Source organism: Lates calcarifer, linkage group LG8, assembly GCF_001640805.2.
Source record: "Lates calcarifer isolate ASB-BC8 linkage group LG8, TLL_Latcal_v3, whole genome shotgun sequence".
Lineage (NCBI taxonomy): Eukaryota > Metazoa > Chordata > Actinopteri > Centropomidae > Lates > Lates calcarifer.
The window spans coordinates 19,919,398-19,937,460 of NC_066840.1; positions in this window are offsets into that span (position 1 = coordinate 19,919,398).

The following is an 18,063-nucleotide window of genomic DNA, read 5'->3' on the forward strand; positions in this document are numbered from 1 at the left end:
TTGTGTAATGCTGTAGCTCTTAAAGTGTGAGATGATTTTTTTTCCTTCCGTAATGTCCATATGAGGGCTTTGGGAGATTTGGATGATAGAAATCAGTGACATTTGGAGTCTCCACAACGACTAGAAGGTGAGTGAGGATGAAATATGCAATAGGAGGAGACATAGAGAGAGAGAGGAAGCACTGTCACACATGGCTGCAGCCTCCAAGGCTGACCACTCCTCGTTAGGTTTCATCAAATGGTGCAGCTGTGGTGGTGCTTTACTGCAAGGAGTGGGGCAACATTACTTTTAAAGGTGTTTCATCTTCAACACATACTGATGTCTACCATATGCTGTCAGAGATGTGCCATTATGAAAACTAATATAACTGTGTGCTGCTATAAAGTAGATATCAAGGCTGTGCCTGAATCACTTGTTCACACATTCACTAATTCCTAATCAACAAACACTTGATAGTTAACAGCAATCACTTTGTATCATCACTGACAGATGCAGTGTTGTGTAACTGTAATTTTCATATCTATGAAAAGCAAAGCAATGCATTTCTTTCTTTTTTTCATTTCTTTTTTTGTTCCATTGCGGTAATTTTAGACAACCCTATGTAGTGCAAACAATTTTAAACTAATAATTGGGACAAATTGTGTGTCATAAAGCACACTGTATAGTTCAGCATGTAGCAAACTGGAAGTGATTTCAAAGGCAAAGGTAATTTCTGATTATGTTAGTCCTGTTTATAACATAGTTGCAATTTTTTCAGACTCAAAAGCAGACCTCAGACACAGAGACATGTTCACAGTTCATACAAAAGCTGTTTATTGTAATGTTGTCATGGAGATTATTTTGGGAATGTGGTTAAAGTGGCTGGAGAACAGGACAGGCAGCTGAGCAGGAGACTGAGCCAGAGTTGTCGGCAGGGGCTGGGCAGGCAGTGCGTAGGTTACTGAGCTGGAGCTTTTGGACATCATAGTGAGCTGGATGACGCACAGGGGACACAGAAGTTAGGCAGATGTGAATCTGAGGCACCTGAAAATACTAAACAGAGCTCAAAAGACAAGACATTACTCACTCAGAACAGATCGGAACAAGTTACGTATCACATAGATACATGGACAGTCTGGTGAAAGAGTGGAGTTAAGAGCTGGTGTTTAAAGATTGCAGCGGCTCGTTGAGTTGATGAGATGATCAGTTGCAGGTGCACAGGTGGATTGGTGGGAGAAGGAACTGGTAGGCCACACCCACACAGACACAGAGAGAGACAAACTGGGGACAAAGAGGAAACTCAAGGGAGGGGAGCAAAACAGGAGAAATACAAGTGGTAGTAGTTGTAGGAGTGGCAGAGCCTAGCTCTGGTTGTGTATGTCATGCAATCCTGGCACACAACAGTCAAAATCATTACACTGCCATATTGGCAAGAAAGCACGCTGTTCAACTTACTACCAGGAATACATGCTACTGCTAGGTGCTGATTTGTCTTTTTGCCTAAGTGAACATGGTGGATAGCTGTTGTGCCCCAGGATGCCAGAAGAGTCGGGAACAAGCAAAGGAGAGACTTTTATTGGATTTCTGAAGATCCTGAAAGACGGAATGGATGACTTCCATAAAATGAGCTAGAAGTCAGCAGAGGAAAACTAAGCGATGGGAACCCACAGGCCATGGATTCTTCTTATGCAGTGATCACTTCATATCAGGTACAGAATCCAACGCTTCCTTTACTTTAATATCTTGTTTATTTGACATGCTTTTATTCCGAATGGTTCTATTTTCATAAGCAAGCATTTTAGACCTATTTGTTGTGCCGTGGAGTTTGTAGAGGTAGCTTGTTGGACGAGGGAAAGTTGAGCAGGTAATTATGGATGTCTGAATACTGCAGGTGAGGAACGTTGTCCACTCCGGCTGTTTTAATGCTCATGAAAAGTACACCGTGGGGCATTGTAAGGGTCAGTAATGTTTGATCTTTTTGTGTGAAGTCAACTCTGACGGCTTGAAATCTGACCATTCATTTTTACTCAGGCTTGGTAAAAGGCCTGAGATTTTATCCACAAGTTTGTCAGGTGTAGAGTGGATAGAAAAATAACACATTTCTCAAATTATTCTGATGACATATGTTTTTGTTTGTACTAACGTTGTCTGCCCAGTACTAGGTCATTAAGGTGCATGTTTGTCTGTATATGGTATATTGTATTAAGATTTCTGTGAGCGATGATAATTGAATAATTATGCTGTTTTCTTGTGAAGCTCTGTTCCTGTCTGTTTTGAAATCTTACATATCAGATAGATAGATAGATACTTTATTAATCTGCACAGAAATTCAGTCTTTATTCTCAGTCCTCTTTTATGTCTAATAAATGCTACCAACTGGAAAACAACCCACCACCACCACCTTTATAATGGTGATTAAAATTCTTCACATTTTAAGTGCTTCTCATTTGAGGTGCATCTGTAAATGCACTAGTCTTTTTAAACCGTGTGTGACAAATGACGTCAAGCAAGCTTTCATTAGCCATAAGAAGAAAATCACATGTGCTGAAGTACTTTCTGTGATGAACAACACTACAGGAAATAAAGTGGAGGGATGTCAACAGGTGCCAGTTCAGAATTTGGGAGGGAAAGGACATCTGAGGTAGCTCTAAGAGTAAATGCACTGCAGCTACAAGTCACATGCTGGCGCCTGGAATAAATCCACTTTAGCAGTGAAGGCTCAGATGCCTTGCTGTGATTTTAAACATTCATATGTCAAACTAAGGACTGCAGCATGGTGTGTTCTGTATGATAGTCATGCACTAACATCGGGCATCAAAACTGAGAGGTAGTCTCAATTGTGCTGTGGCAACGTATTCAGTTACAGCTGGAGAACAGGCGGATTGAATGTAGACCAGTGTTTCCCACATGGTATGAGATGTGTTGTTTGTAGCGATAACCTCCCAAAACATCTAATTGCAATGTTCTCGACGAATGTGGTTGTTTGTGTGAAGTGATTCGTCTGTGATATAATAGCACCTTCGTAGTTGCTAAATGAAACTATTAGCACAAGCATTTTTCATATTGATGAGTGTTGTGCTCAAATTCTGATCCCCTTCAGTCATCTGAATGATTTAATGCATTGAGAGGGAGCCCCAGGATTGATAAGGAACATGTTAATTGGGTTACCAGCCATGCAGAGTGGAGAGAGATCTGGCCGCCTCAGCGATGGAAGTGACAAAGAGGTTAGATGCGGTAAAGATGATGCTGAATCATTGCGCTACAAGTGTCAGCTAAAGCCAGCCCCAGCTTCAATAATGCCTTGGATTGCCCTCGCTTTCTGGAAAGCGCTCAGTCACACAATAACAGCAACTACAGTGTGTCAGCGTCTGGCAAGGGGAGACAAAAGGACTGTGCTGGAGGACGAAGAGGTGGAGGGGGAGATAATGTTATGTCTGCACTGACGTAGTTAAGTTACTGTCTGTACTTCTATTATGGCCATGACTACAGTGATTTTGAAAATGTAGTGCTTGTTAGCAGAATGGTAGGTTGTAATGATCGCTACTTTGGGTGTCTGTGTAGTGACGTCACACTTCCACCTTCCTCAGTCTGAGTTTGCCTTTATCTTTTGTCTTTAAAATATATCTTTATACCTATTCTACTCTAGCAACTCCCTGGTGATCACCTACATTTCTACAAGGTGGTCGTCATTACCACTGATCATACAGAATTAGATTTCTACACGTTGTCTAACTCACCAGTTGCACCGAGTTGTTATGGTTTGCTGCATTTCTGTGCAACAGATGAGTTAAAAGTTCACTAAACATTTACCCCAGTGCTTGTCATGTTCTTTTACAGTTTAAGTATGTACTTCCGCCAACAGTACATACCACTATGTCTAAGATGTCCTTACATGAGCTTATTATTACTCTATTCTGGTGTTTATCTAAAGTAATTAGCTGTTGTGGTGTAACATATTTCAAAATGTATTTTCATTGCTGTTTTTAGACCATCCATTATTACAAGTCATGTTATTTTGTGGAAGGTAAATTTTTAGTTCACCTTTTACCTTTTTAACTCATGGACCTCTATGCACCAGAGGTAAGGTCATTCATAATTACCCAGGACAGTGTAGTTACTGTACTGTGAAAGCAAGTGCTATCAATTCATTTTTAGTCATACCAGCAACATAGCTTTGCAGATAGCAAAGAGAGTTTGTGTTTCTGTCTGTTGGTTCATCCATCACTTTGGTCCAGATTGAAACATTTCAATAACTATTGTCTGGATTGTCATCAAAATTTTAGACATTCATGTTTGTTCATTACAGATAAATTGAAATAATGTTGGTGATCCCGTAACTTGTCAAATACCCTCAGAACAAATGACATTCCAGTCAGACAGCTGCACTTTGTGTTTAGTACTAATTGGGGACTATAAGCATGTCAAGATATGAACATATGGGGAATATGGTAAATGTATACGAGCTTCACAGCAGCATGTCATTGTGAGCATGTTAGTATGTTCTACTGCTATGCCTCACAGAGCCTCTATCATTGAAGGTTAACAAGAATTTATAAAAACGAGTGGTGGCATTCGTGTCATGTACATTAATCTTTTTATTTAGTCACTATTCATTTCAAACATGAAGACTTGAATAGAATTTATAATTACGATGAGCACATGACAAAGAAACAAGGCCACAACTCTATGAGCGTGTGGTATTGATACAAAAACCTGTAGGGAGGAGGGATTTTATAATATACCTTCAACTACAAAATATCCAACACTAACTCACTATATGTGAGATCTCTTTGTGTTATTCATGTTTGTACATAGTGTACAATTTTCTCAGCTTTCTCTGCATACATCTGGATAGTCATCAAGACAAATGTATTATTAATTCATAATAATAAACAGAATAAAACCAAAGTAATCAATATTTTATGATCTATTCTGAAAATATCTAAGAGAGATGTGATCTGGAAATAAAAAATGCATACAAAAATAATGGGAAGGATGGTAAAATTTACAAATACCAGCAATAAAGGTAATGCTGTCTTGTTTGCATAAATGCACACACATGCACAGGTATCTAGAGACACCTCACAGTTGTGAAATTCCTCAAGTGATGCACTAGTTGAACTTTACCAGCCCTTGGCCAGGTGGTTGCGCAAAATAACCAGTGGCTGGCCCTCTACATAAGACTGGGCATGAGTCTTTTACTCTAGAGAGGACAAACCGTGGTCAACTAACAGCTGTTTGAAATTTACAACAGAAGTATTTCAGCTTTTATGTGGCAGGGAAAGAAATGCTGGCCTTAACAACATTTTTAGTCTCAGAGTACTGCCAAACCCACACAAAATGTTTTACTTCAAACCATTAAGGACCTTGCTGTAAACAGTTAAGAAACCTGATTTTGATATGTATAAGAGTAATTAAGTTGAATTACTTATTATTCTTTTTTTTTTTTTTTTTTACATATTTTTCTATGGCATTTATATAAATTTCAGTAAATAAGTGAGTGAGCTTTTATTATTATTTTTTTAAAACTCTGCAAGCAGTCACAAGAAACTCATATCATTAACAACTCTCATCTTGTACCTGCCCTGTTGACAGCATGACTATGGCTGCATTGTCGGTGCCAAGCTGCCAACACTGTGAACATTTTGATAATGAGAAATCTGTTTTTCACACCCTGTGAATGTGTGGGCTACAGTCACATTGTAACAACTGCAATGAAAAACTCCTAAATCTGTATTTGAGCAAAGCACAGAAGCCATGTGAGATACAAACTACATTATGAAAGCATATGGATGAATACATTTCATAAGTGTAATTAATTTTGTACTTAAAAATTAGATTAGTTATTGAAGTCTTGAGTTTCTGATCATTTAGAAAAAAGGTTGTTTTTTTTCCATTAAGAGGTTGCTTTAACCACCCAGCTGTGGTCAGCATGTAACCTGTAAAAAGAAAACGCCTCAGGTCCTTGTGTCAGCAAACATTCATGCTGCTGAAGTGACCCTGAGGAAGACAACAGATTTCTCTCCAGCATCTACATCATTCCTCTGTAAAAATACCCTCCCACCTGGAAGAGAGAAAATGTATTATATGAAATACCCCAGTTACAGTCAGAGGAAGACGAAGACATCAATGTAGGATGATAGAAACCATTCGAGCAGTGGTTTAAAAAAAACAAAACAATTTTACATTTAGACAACAAAATTTTTTTTAGTCCTTACCTGTTTTTTGAATTGGGATACGACAGGGTAGACTGTTGTAGCTGGGTATGTCAGAATGCATCTAGTCTGTTTGGTGGCTGTGTGATAGTGACGTCCACCCTGGTGCACCTCAACAAATCCACAGCTTTTCTCTGAGACAGGCAGAGTGTGAGGAGGTTGGCAGTTTGCCCTTGGCTGATGAGGTGTCATCATGAGATTCTGTGTGTGGTTGTGCACCTGGAATTGTGCATGTGGGAGTGTACAGCACCTGTTTATAGCATGTTTGACTGAGCATAAGAGATTGTGTTGTCTTTGATTCAATTATAATGATATTATTCTTTTGATATTCTTGTAAAACATATAGTGTCAAAAACAATGAACAAGGTAGGGATTAAAAGGATTCCAATACAAATAAAATGGAGAAAAAACTAAGCAGTTACTGTACTTAGGAAATGGATCATTACGTTTGATCTTTGTAATGTGGGCTATTTGTTGCTCTGCCATTAAATGGAGTCTGATGGATGTTTTGATGGATATCTTCACAGTACATATTCCAAACAGAAATACCGACTTTACCCCCAGAAGCAGATGCCTTCAGTCTGAGTCTCATACAGTTGGTAGCCTTACTCAGATGATCGGCCTTGTGGGGTGAACTAATTGCAGTCTTTGTGCAATAGACCATTTTCACAGCAGACATTTTGACATGTTATAGCAGGAAAAAGGAAAGAAATGGCTGCAATCCATTTAACTGTGTTAGTTCAGAGGCCTTGGTTATGTGCATTCTGGCTCAGACACAAATGGAACAGAGCCATCATTAATGTTATCAGTACCACCTGTGCTTTTATTGTTAGAACAGGTCAAAGTGTCTGCGGTGAAAAAGGTCCATGCAGGTGTTCAGCAGGTGCTGGTCCAGGATGAGACTCACAGCCCTTGTTTTATAAGAGACTGGACTGTGGCTCTCTGTTCCTGTTTCCTGAAAAAAACTTGCCAGCTATTGGAGAGGAGAGCTACAACACTGTGCCCTCTGAGTCTGTGGTAACACAATTTTAGTCAAGCCAGGTTGTCAGTATTGTATTTTTTGCAAGACATATCCTTTCCATGTTTCTGTTTCTTTACCATCAGAATTTTAACTTTAAGATGCATGTATGAATCAAATTATTCTCTAACATGTCAGTTAGATGTTGGTTAAATGTCAGTAAAGATTAGCTAGTCTGTTAGCTAGCCATTTAGTTAAGCTTCTACCTAACATAAACCCTCAACTGAAAATTTCACACCATGCCAATAAGACAATGAAAGTGGATGCAGCGTGTTAATCTTCATTTTACTAATGTTAAAGTTATCAAAGGGACAAATTGTAAGTTTTCTCTGCTGACAAATGTGGTTTCTTGTCAGCAGCGGGGGGTGAATCTTGCATTCATGACCATTAACACATTTATGTTAAGTTACATTGCTGTTATACCAGCTGATAATTCATGAGAAAAAAACTACAACAAAACAAAGAAAAGGCAGGTAGATCAAAGTCTCAATGTCTTAGACCTAACATGCTTTTTTTGGATTCTCAAACAACCCTGTCCCAGTTTGAAGCAGCCTCAAGTGATCCAGCAGTGTGCAGGGAATAATCGACAAGCATCAAATTCAGGTGAGACCTTTGCAACAGTGAAGAAAAAAAAAGGAGTCAAACAGAAGAATGCCTTGCTGAAACTGCTTGTAATCTTTGTTGAATGCATTTATTTTCATTCTTAGTAAGAAAAAGAGTACACTTACCAGCATCTGCTTGTATGACCAATGAATCATGAAAAATACCGTATATATGTGTACATTTGTTATTGTTACTTCTGCTTTCATGGCACAGGGAGAAATATTTACATCCACATGTATAAATGCAAAGGCTGATGCATTTGAATGGATGGATTTCTGAATAGCACTCTGCATTCTCAAGGTTATCTATCATGCTCCTTATCATACTTGTCAAATCTGCTGAACTCGCTGTTTGCTTTTCAGAGCTTTTTCAAATGGAGCTGAAGGTTTTTTTTTACGTTGCAAAACCCAAAGCCTCAGCTAAATGAAGGAGGCAGTTTCATTTTTATTCTTCATCCAAATGCATGTATTCAATCTGTAGTTTTTGGGTTGCATTACTGTGGAAAGCTGTTAAAATGTCACTATAAATCAAGTCCCCCCCACCCACCTTTTTTTTACATTGCAACAATAATGGGTTATATACATTAATAATATCAAATGACTAGATCCAAAATCACATCAGCAGGACAGCCCCATCTTACTTTCATGGGTCATTTTACTTTGAAACAAACCTGTATCCATGAAATAGTGCAGACAAAATGCCTTAATTAATTCCAGTGTAGTTTCTATGTAACATAAAAATATAATAACATCTCATATATGGAAGTCATGACCAATCAAACACTCTGAAGACACTGGCTGTTAATAGTTTGCAATAATTTTCAATTGTTAAACTAATATTTCAACAACAAATAAACAAAATTATTTTGAATTTTCAAAAAACACTGTCAAAGTGCATATGCGGTTTCTTTAACCCCACTTCAGAGAACTCAGTGCTGGATGCCGGAACAGATCATACACAATCAATGTCTATCCTGCAGGGAGTGAGAGGGTGCAAGGTCAGTCAACAAAGTAAACATCCCCTGTTCTCTCTGCAACGGGTGTTAGAGCCCATTATGTGTGGAAACTCCCTTTGGATGTGTCCTGCTGTCCAAGACTGTGTGCCCTCTGGCCCTCATTTAAAAGAGGGACGTGACCTTCAGGCTGAGGACTGAACACAGCAGCACTGAGCCTCATACATTTGTATTATTCATCACAGTGATGAAGCAGAGGAAATCGTTTCTTATAATTCTAAAATGTACAGTGTGAACAAATGACACAAAAAACCTTAACATTTTGAGGTGAAGGCATGTTTAAAGGCAAGGTCATGTTGAGGTTAAGGTTATGGTAAGGGTTAGGGTTAGGAAAGTAGTAGGTAAGGTTAAGGCTATAGTCCCCTGAAATTATGTGTGTGTTTACTTAATGCCATTGTAGTCACATTGTAAGGATTTTAATCATTAAATTTCATTGTTACGATTTTGGTTAAAGTTAGGGTTGGGGCATGTAGTGGTAGGATAAACTGTTGGGAATTAAAGTAATCAGTTCCAAGTCTCTGTATGTGCTTTGTACTTAACAGTAGTATCCTGTGTTTAAAAAAAAAAAAAAAAAGTTCATCCATCCACCCCAGCCATCTCTTAAAGCAACCTTTGTTATTCTATAAAATCTGTCACCTAACTTCCACCTTTAAGAATGTATTTCTTTGATTGTGTTAAGGCTGTCTGTGTTTGTGTGTGCTTGAGCTTGTTTTGGCCTAGTGTTGGGTTTGCTCACCCCTATCCCAGAACAAATATATCTCAGTTTAGGTTCAGTGCATCAGTGCCAGTTTTTTAAAATGCTTATTTTCTACAGTGTCTGTGTGTGGCAACTGTGATGAAATTAACAATAGGGAAATATTGTGGCTATGGAAAATAAAATTAAAAAAAGGCAAATGTTAAGTGCAAGATTGTGAAGGGACACAAACATGAAAGTCAGATGTGTCTCCCATCCACCAACTTTTTTTCAGCCAGGAGTTGGATGGAGGAGTGACTACTTTTTCACATCCTCTGTAACAATCAGGAGTGATAATAATTTTGTTGTATTTATTATATATTATAACATATTGTCCAGTGAAGGCCTGGCAAGTACTAATATTTCTCAAAACAGACTTGAAAAGTTTACAGTTAGCATATAGTGTGCAGTCTTCAAATAGATATTTTTCCAACAGATCACGTACATAATGATATGTAACTTAAGTTTAAAAGTTATTGCATGCGTGTGCAATATGCAAGTTGATTCATTTCTTCTCAACAGATTTAGTTTCTCAGTTAGTATCCATGTCACATGCTCAATTCTGGATTTGCCCTTTTAGGATAGTATTAATCATTTTATGGAGGAGGAGGAGAAGGAGGAGGAGGAAGGTGTCACTTTTTTGAAATGATATAAAGCTCTTCACTGAGTCATATGCACAGTTTACCAGCTGTAAGTCTCAGACAGTTGGTGAGTTGCTGTTTATCTTGTGCCATGTTCTGCATGCTAGGCACAGCTCAATGTGGACTGTGTTTTTTGTTGGGCATATAGTATATCTTTTGCCAACTCTATTGAGGTGACTTGTTTTATGCATTCTGAGCTTGGCAAATACAATAATTCAGAATTTGAAGTGGAGGAAAAGGGGGAGACATCGCGGACAGCAAGATCTCATCAAGAAGGTTGACAGGCAGAGCAATCAACCTTCCAAATCATTCAACATGATGGACAGCTAATTTTCTTTTTACATCTTAATGATTAATCCCCCTGCAGTGTATATTTATATTTTCTAACAGCCATGCGGCATTCATGCTGATGTTGATAGTCAGACTAACAGTGGCACTTATTCAAATTAGCCCTGATGTCCCACTTCGACACCAGCATCAAAAATAGATGCTGGGGGAATCTGCAGTGGCAATCCAACAAGCTCATGTGCTACAAAAGCTACTAAGAAGAGTTACGTTTGCTGCCACTCCAAAGTCACCGCTGGGTATTTTTATTGGCAGAGGCATGAGCATGAAGGCAATTATACAGAGCCGTGGGGTGAACACTTGGTGTGACCCTGGCTCACATCTGAACAAGGTGTTTGTTTTGATTAAACTCCCCTTCTCTTTTTACTTCAGAATATTTTTGGCTGATACTCTTAAAGGGTGATTGTACACCAAGTGTCAATTGGGATGTTGCAGGCAAAGAAAACATTATGAAGACTTTCTGTATATATTATAGCCTCTTTATGGCTAATATCAGTTTTAGCCTTTTTAAGTGTTTTTCTAGACACATTTCTGGCACATCTGAATGTGTAAATCTGATACAGTAAATTACGATTATAAGAGTAAAAAATACTTAAGGAATTGATATATTTTTTTGTGTGTGGCAGAACTGCCGCTCTGTATTTCATGTGATGTTCTGCACTTTAAGTTCTTTTTTCTAATCAATTCAGTGTAATTCCTCTTTACTACACAGGAGACAAAGGCAAAATATATCAAGTAATCTCATGTAAAGATTTATTTAAAGCACATTAACACATAAAAGTGTCACTACACTTTATAAAAGGCAACAGAAATACTGACAGTTTCTTTGTTGTTGTTTTTTTTTTTTTTTTGAAGCGGTAACAAATGCAAATACTTTGACACGTACTACACACAACATAAAAACAACTACCGTCTATTATGAGCAACTGGCAGATAATGTGTGAGAATTGGACCACTATAACTCTTTAATTGAAGTGGTGTTAATATGAGAAAAATTATTTTGATTCTCTCCAGAATTACACCTTCCACAGGTGAAAACAGGAGAGGTGACATCTTCAGCTGAATCTGAGATGTCTGTTGCCATTTGATTCAAGTGAAAACAGGCCTAGTGAACAGCTGCACAAGTGCCCCTGCAATCAGTTTGTCAGGTGAAAAATTACTGCTGTGCCTTCAGTTATGTCGTAAGTATGTCACCCCCTTCGTAGTATTTTTAAATTGCAATAAAACAAGATCCATGACTGTTATGTTTGGTATTAAATAATAAAATCAGCATATAAGCCCATGAAAAGATTGTATTCTTAAACAAAACTGAAACATATCCCTTTTTTGTATGATTTTTAGAAGCCAACTACACTACTACACAACTAACATGTCTATGAAAGAAACACTGCAATGCATCTCAAAGTGTTGGGTATCCACACTAATGTTTAAAGTTGTTCATTCAAGTATCAGTGACATGGCACACCAGTAGGGATTGGCAACACAGTGAGTTGAGCGCCTGTGCTAATTTTCAAAGCTGATGCCCAGAGTGGGGACTCAGAAACTCAGGGAAGGGGTGAATGAGTGCAAAGGAAACTTGATGGTGTAGCTGCTTTGTTCATTAGTGATATTGTCACCTGGTTTGATGCCTTTCTGTTGCTGATACTTTATATATTGGGAGCTGACTGTTGCATACATACTACATAGTGCATTATATAGCTAGATGATGTGTATATAGTTAGTAGTATTTTAAACATTTATTGGATACGTGAACCTGGAGCACAGGCAAAACTAAAGTTAGGCTGGAGTCAAAAGCAACATGAGGAAAGATGAATTCAAAGCTTAAGAGTTTCTGTGAGGAGCTGGGGTTTACAGCAGGAGCTTGTTAAGTAGATGAGCTGATCTGAAGCAGGTGTGCAGGTGGTTTGGGAGGAGCAGGGGTACAGAAGGCCACGCCCAGAACACACACACACACACACACACACACACACACATACACCAACGCAGACAAGGACAAACTGGGGACAAACATAAGGAAAGAGGAACAGCAGGAACAAAAGGGAGGATAGGAAAGGCAAATCTGATACTTATCACCGTTGCGCTGTGTTGGTACAGTAACACATCTATAGGACTTAATTCAAGATTCAGTTTAATTATCATTATGCAACACAAGGTCATACAACAAAATTGAAAATGTAGTCCCTGTATGCTACTCACAGACAAAAGTTATAAGAATGTATGAATAATTAAGTCATAAAAATAAAACTATTTTCATGGTCGAGTGAGTGACTGTGGAGGATTCAGCAGTCTCACCGCCTGAGGAAAATAAGCTGCTCCAAAGTCTGGTGGTACGGCAACGGATACTTCCGTGGCACTTGCCAGACAGCAGCAGGGTGAACAGGCTGTGGCTGCGGTTGGTATTGTCTTGCTATAATCTTGTACTACTGAACTCGTACAACTTTCTGTGAATGATAGTATCAACTAAATGCTCAAGATGGAAACACACAGCTATGTTATAGAATTTATGACAAAATTTCAGCTGACTTATAACCTCATTTTCTCTATTTCTCCTAGATTTTACATGTTTCACATCATCTCATTTAACATAGTATGTGATGTGGAGATGATCTATGAGTCAGAGTGAGACAGATACAGCACTGTGTTTTGTGAGATGATTGAACTGCACAACAGACAAGGCTGAAATGCTGTTTCTAAACTCTGCTTAGATCCCACTTATATTACCTAGCCTAGTATATCACCTTGCCATTATAATTAGTTAATAATAGTATTTAATCCAACATTACAAAGACAAATGCTCTGTTGTAATTACTGTACACATTAAAATAAGTTAATTAGCTATGATCACATTGGGAGAATACATTTGTAATAAATTGCTGCCATTTCAGAGATGATGAATAAAATGATTATTCATTTGAATTTTTAAAAAAGTTTCTGTCCTAATTGTCAATTCTGAGAGGAGATACCTCAGTACTTTGGGTGACAGATCGCAATATTCAGTTAATGAACCCTCAGAAAACCAATCTTGTTGTGAATAAAATTTAGATAGCACCAACTGTTGTAATATGGGGATCATCACTGGTGTCACTAAGATGCCACACAACTCTCTGCTCCCTGTTGATGAAAATCTCCAAGAAGAAAAACAATATCTAGCAGCTCATTGCAGAGATGATAATTGTTGTTCCTAACAGAATGTGCAGTGTGTGGGAGTGTGATTAACCAGCTTGGCTTGAGAGCTGGCACAAGGGCCAGCTTCAGCTCAAAAACAACAGCTATAGAGTCCAGTGTGGTTACAGGTTATTCCTGTGAACAGGGCAATTTAGATCAGTTACCTACAGAACACAGCATGGTTTGATTCTGTATTTCTTCCAGTTCAAACAGCTGGCCAGTGTTTTGTTGAATGAAACAATATTCAGGTGAAATAAATGAGAAGCAGATCACAATCATTCAAGGCCTTCTGGTACTTTCCGATTTCAGATTTTTAATGATTAGAGAATGAGACATGAAGCATGGACAATAGCTGTGTCTGTTCTGCAGAGGTTTCAAACAATGTTGAACATTTTCCTTTATTGGAATTGTTACCAGCTGCCACTAGCATCAATTCCCACAACACAATTTTTACAAGCAGTGAAAAATGTATGTTGTATTTTAGCGGAACCCAAACTGATCTTTTACCAAACCTAACCAAGTAGTTGTTGTGCCTAAACCTAATCAAAATGTGACTTTTCCATAAGTTTAACTGCATGTTTATTATTGTAACTATAATGATGAAAGTCTGCTACCTGCCACAGGGGACGCTATTTCAGGAGACGCTCTTATGCGTCACATCAGAGGGTGTGGACAAACAATCCTTTTAGTCATTAATGTAGGAGGGCTTGTTGGTAGTTACATGAGGCAGGTACATTGTTGATGAGAAGTTATTTCCGCCCCTTACACCCCTCCAAGTTCTCTGCAGGAATCATTACTTCTAACTAACTAGAAATATCTGAAACAAGAGACATACATAGTCTTGACCTTCAATAAGGTCTTTCAAAGTTTTTTATATAAAGATCAAAACTGACCTTGTATATATTGACAGAGGACCATTACCTTATTAAATATTCTCTTTATTAGCAGTGGTTTTAGTGATTCATCCCTCCTCTGCCCCAGAGCTCTGTTTACCGTAAGTGGTTCGTTTGTAGTTCTCGGATCAGATGGTCTTGGACATGAACTCCACAGCTGAATATTTTCTCTCTTTTACTGGAAAGATGTGGGCCTCTGGCCTGCTTCCCACCTCCTGTAGGAGATACACAGGGAGAGCCAGGTAAGGCTGGAGAGCCATCTGGAGGAACCGCTTGGCTTCATAGTGTGAAGACTCTGCTGGACATTAATGACGGCATTGTCTGGAGCCATAATGAGCCTGAGGTCTGGCTACTTTCAAAATGTCTTTGGCACAGTTGCCCTTGTAGGTGTGAACAGTTGGTAGGCATAAACACGCTTTTAGAGAAGGCTTCAAAGACAGAAAAACACTTAAGTATTAAATCTTAGTGTGAATGTTTTCCAGACTAAACTTATGCTCTTTAGCAGTGAGCTGCTCATTAGCCACACACAGATGCATTATTCTGGGGACAGAATGCAGAGAGTCACACTGAGTCTTGCTGTTGGCGGCTGTGTGGGTTTTATAACCAGTGGACTTTGTGGACATTTACTATCTACAGACAGCTAAGACATAAAACCCTGTTGTAAAGAGTTCACTGGTATATGTGACTGAGATCAAAATGTAGTAATTCTTACTCCATCTTTCATAAAGCTTTTAGTTTTTTCAAAAGTTGTTCTGTGTGGTTAAAGCCTTCTAACCATTTTTTCTCTGAAAAAAAAAAAGAAAACCGTCTGTCTTTTAGTGCATTACAAAGGGTTTCTACAATGCTCCCACAAAACCTCTCCTCCAAATAGGAGTTCTTAGGGGAAAGTGCTAGTCTCAGCCCCCACTGTTGCTATGCAACCACAGAAAACCCAGTTAAAGCATGGCACCTTTACTCAAGTTTGAGTGTTTTATATTTTTTTAACTTTCAGCACCCACTGTGTTGAGTTTTTAAACACGCTCAGCATTGTTAGGAAGTTGCAAGAGAAAACTCTTTCTATTGAAAAAGAAATGTATTAATACAGAGGGAGGCCCCCAGCGGACACAGAGGCATAGCTGTGTTTGTCTCTCTTTGGAAGATATTCTGTGTGAAAACAACAAGAATGTGCTCCCATCACCTGTTTCTCAATATTTCCATCTTTTTTTCTGTATTCTTTGTTCTAAATACCTGAAGGGGCCACAAAGGACAAACGCTGACACCAGTTTTAACAGTCATTCTTCTCAGAGCTTCACAGACAGAACACTACAACCATCAGTGACAGGAAAGGAAGCAAATAGTAGTGATCCTTGAAACATCCTGTTGGAGAGTGTCTGTTCATTTAACCAAAAGTCCCACCATAAGGTCCCGGAGGCCTCAGTTTTCATTACATCAAACAATTGTTTTGAGTGAAACAAACAACAAACTGAATATTTTTGCTATTTGTTGCTATGCGTATTGGGGACTAAAAATGTTTGCTCTGAAAAAATGATGCATATAAAACTTTAATTTTCCACAGAGTCTTCCAGCCAAAACATGTGTGAAGCTTTGGTTTTATTGTGATTATGTGCCATTTAAAGACGCTTGTGACTAAGTGGTCATTTTTGGGTCTAATCCCACTCCTTGTTGGGAAACAGGAAACCCTTTTAGTTCCACCGCTATACCAACTGTGAGCATAAATGTCTTTTATGGATTAGACTGGGGGATAGCATGGGACAAAACAATTACTCTAACTCGATCCCTTATTTACATGACAATAACAAACTTTTTTTATTTGGTAGCAGTTCAAATTCATTTGGCTTCATTTTATTCACTTTAGCACAATAATCTGTATTTACTGTAGTACAAAATAAGCTTGGTTATATGTGGCATAGGTGAAACAATGGAAACAAAGATGCCCTGTTCATCTCACATCTAAAGTCAAAAACAAAACTCACATCTCAGGATTTAATCCCCCACACATCCATGGTGCACCAACACAGGTGTTCTCAGTTATGGTGACTGATTAGACCTCTTCTCAGGACTGTGTTAGCATTTCCATAACTCCCCTGTTAATTTTGTTGTACCTGAACCTGTACCTGAGGTTAAAACATCTGTGTGGGTTTGAACTGTTGAACTGTTGAATGCTTCCTTAACCTCATAGTTTAATGCAAACATTTGTGTGCTGTTTACATGTGTTCCCTCTGATGGCACCACTTTCACTTTCACAAAATCAAGAAGGAACAGGTTCTGCCTCTAACCACTAAGCTCCTAACTGCAAGGTTGACACCTGGCAGCAGCACAAAAGAGTTCCACCCATTGAGGAAACAGTCGGGGTCTTTGTCCTTTCAAGAGACAGGAGAGGCTTTGACCTCTGGTATGCCAAGAATGCTCAAGGACTAACAGAAGCTAGCAGCCTAGCCTTTAATGTGCTCCCTCAGTCTTCTCACTTATCAGGAGACTCAGTTCGAGTCAGAAGAAATTGTTGCATTTCAGAGGAAAGTGGGCAGCCTGGCCACACTAGAAAGTCGCTCAGTGAAATTCATTCATGTGATCTTGCAGAGTAGCCAGTGCAGGAAGCTTGGCGTACTGAAGAAGTGACAGCTTGCATTCTCTGTCGCTAACCAGACAGAAAGTTAAGACATTTTATTCATGGGAACTTACCATCCACTCCTATGTCACAACTGACGAACTGATCTTTTTTTATATTCTGGCAGAGCAGGGTTATAAGTGGATGGTGTGACAAACTTCTTCCATTTTTGACTTTTTGTGCCTATAAAGTTCAGCACTGTCAAGACAGTTTGTAATTGGTCAATGTCATTGTATATTAAAGTTTACTAAAGTTGAGCACGATGTGAAATTACAATGCAGATTTATGATTTATGAACTGATTTTCATCAGCAATTTCACTGTAGTAAATGCTAGTGTGTCTGGACCCTCAGAATGTCTCAGGCCTTTGCTATCAATTTCAAAAAAACTATATTTGCTGTACAAGTCAGCATAAACACCCCAGCAGGAATGGGGTGGCATCTGGAACAGGGAACCTCTTTGCACCCAGGGGTGCCGGCGTCATGTTTGATCAGAAGCCAAGATCTAACCTGCAATGAGAACTGTGAGGGATTAATCCTCTGTGACAGTGACTTCCTCATCTCTCTCCACTGGCGCGAGAGAGTGGTAAATGAAGCATTTCTTTCTGTCTGTACTTCTCTACAGAAGTGACCCTTTTTGCCAGAACCCACATGTCTCCCTCCTCAGTGGGAGAAAGATGGCAGGTGGGCCCACAGAGCTTTAAACTCCTAACCCCACTGTGTACCCACTTTCACAGCGTCACTTTGTGTGGCTGGAGCTCTGTGCTTCACTCTCTTCTTGGCCAGACAGGATGGATATGTGTTCCAATTCAGCTGTCAACCATCTCCCTTATGGGTCGTCTTCCACACTGCTATC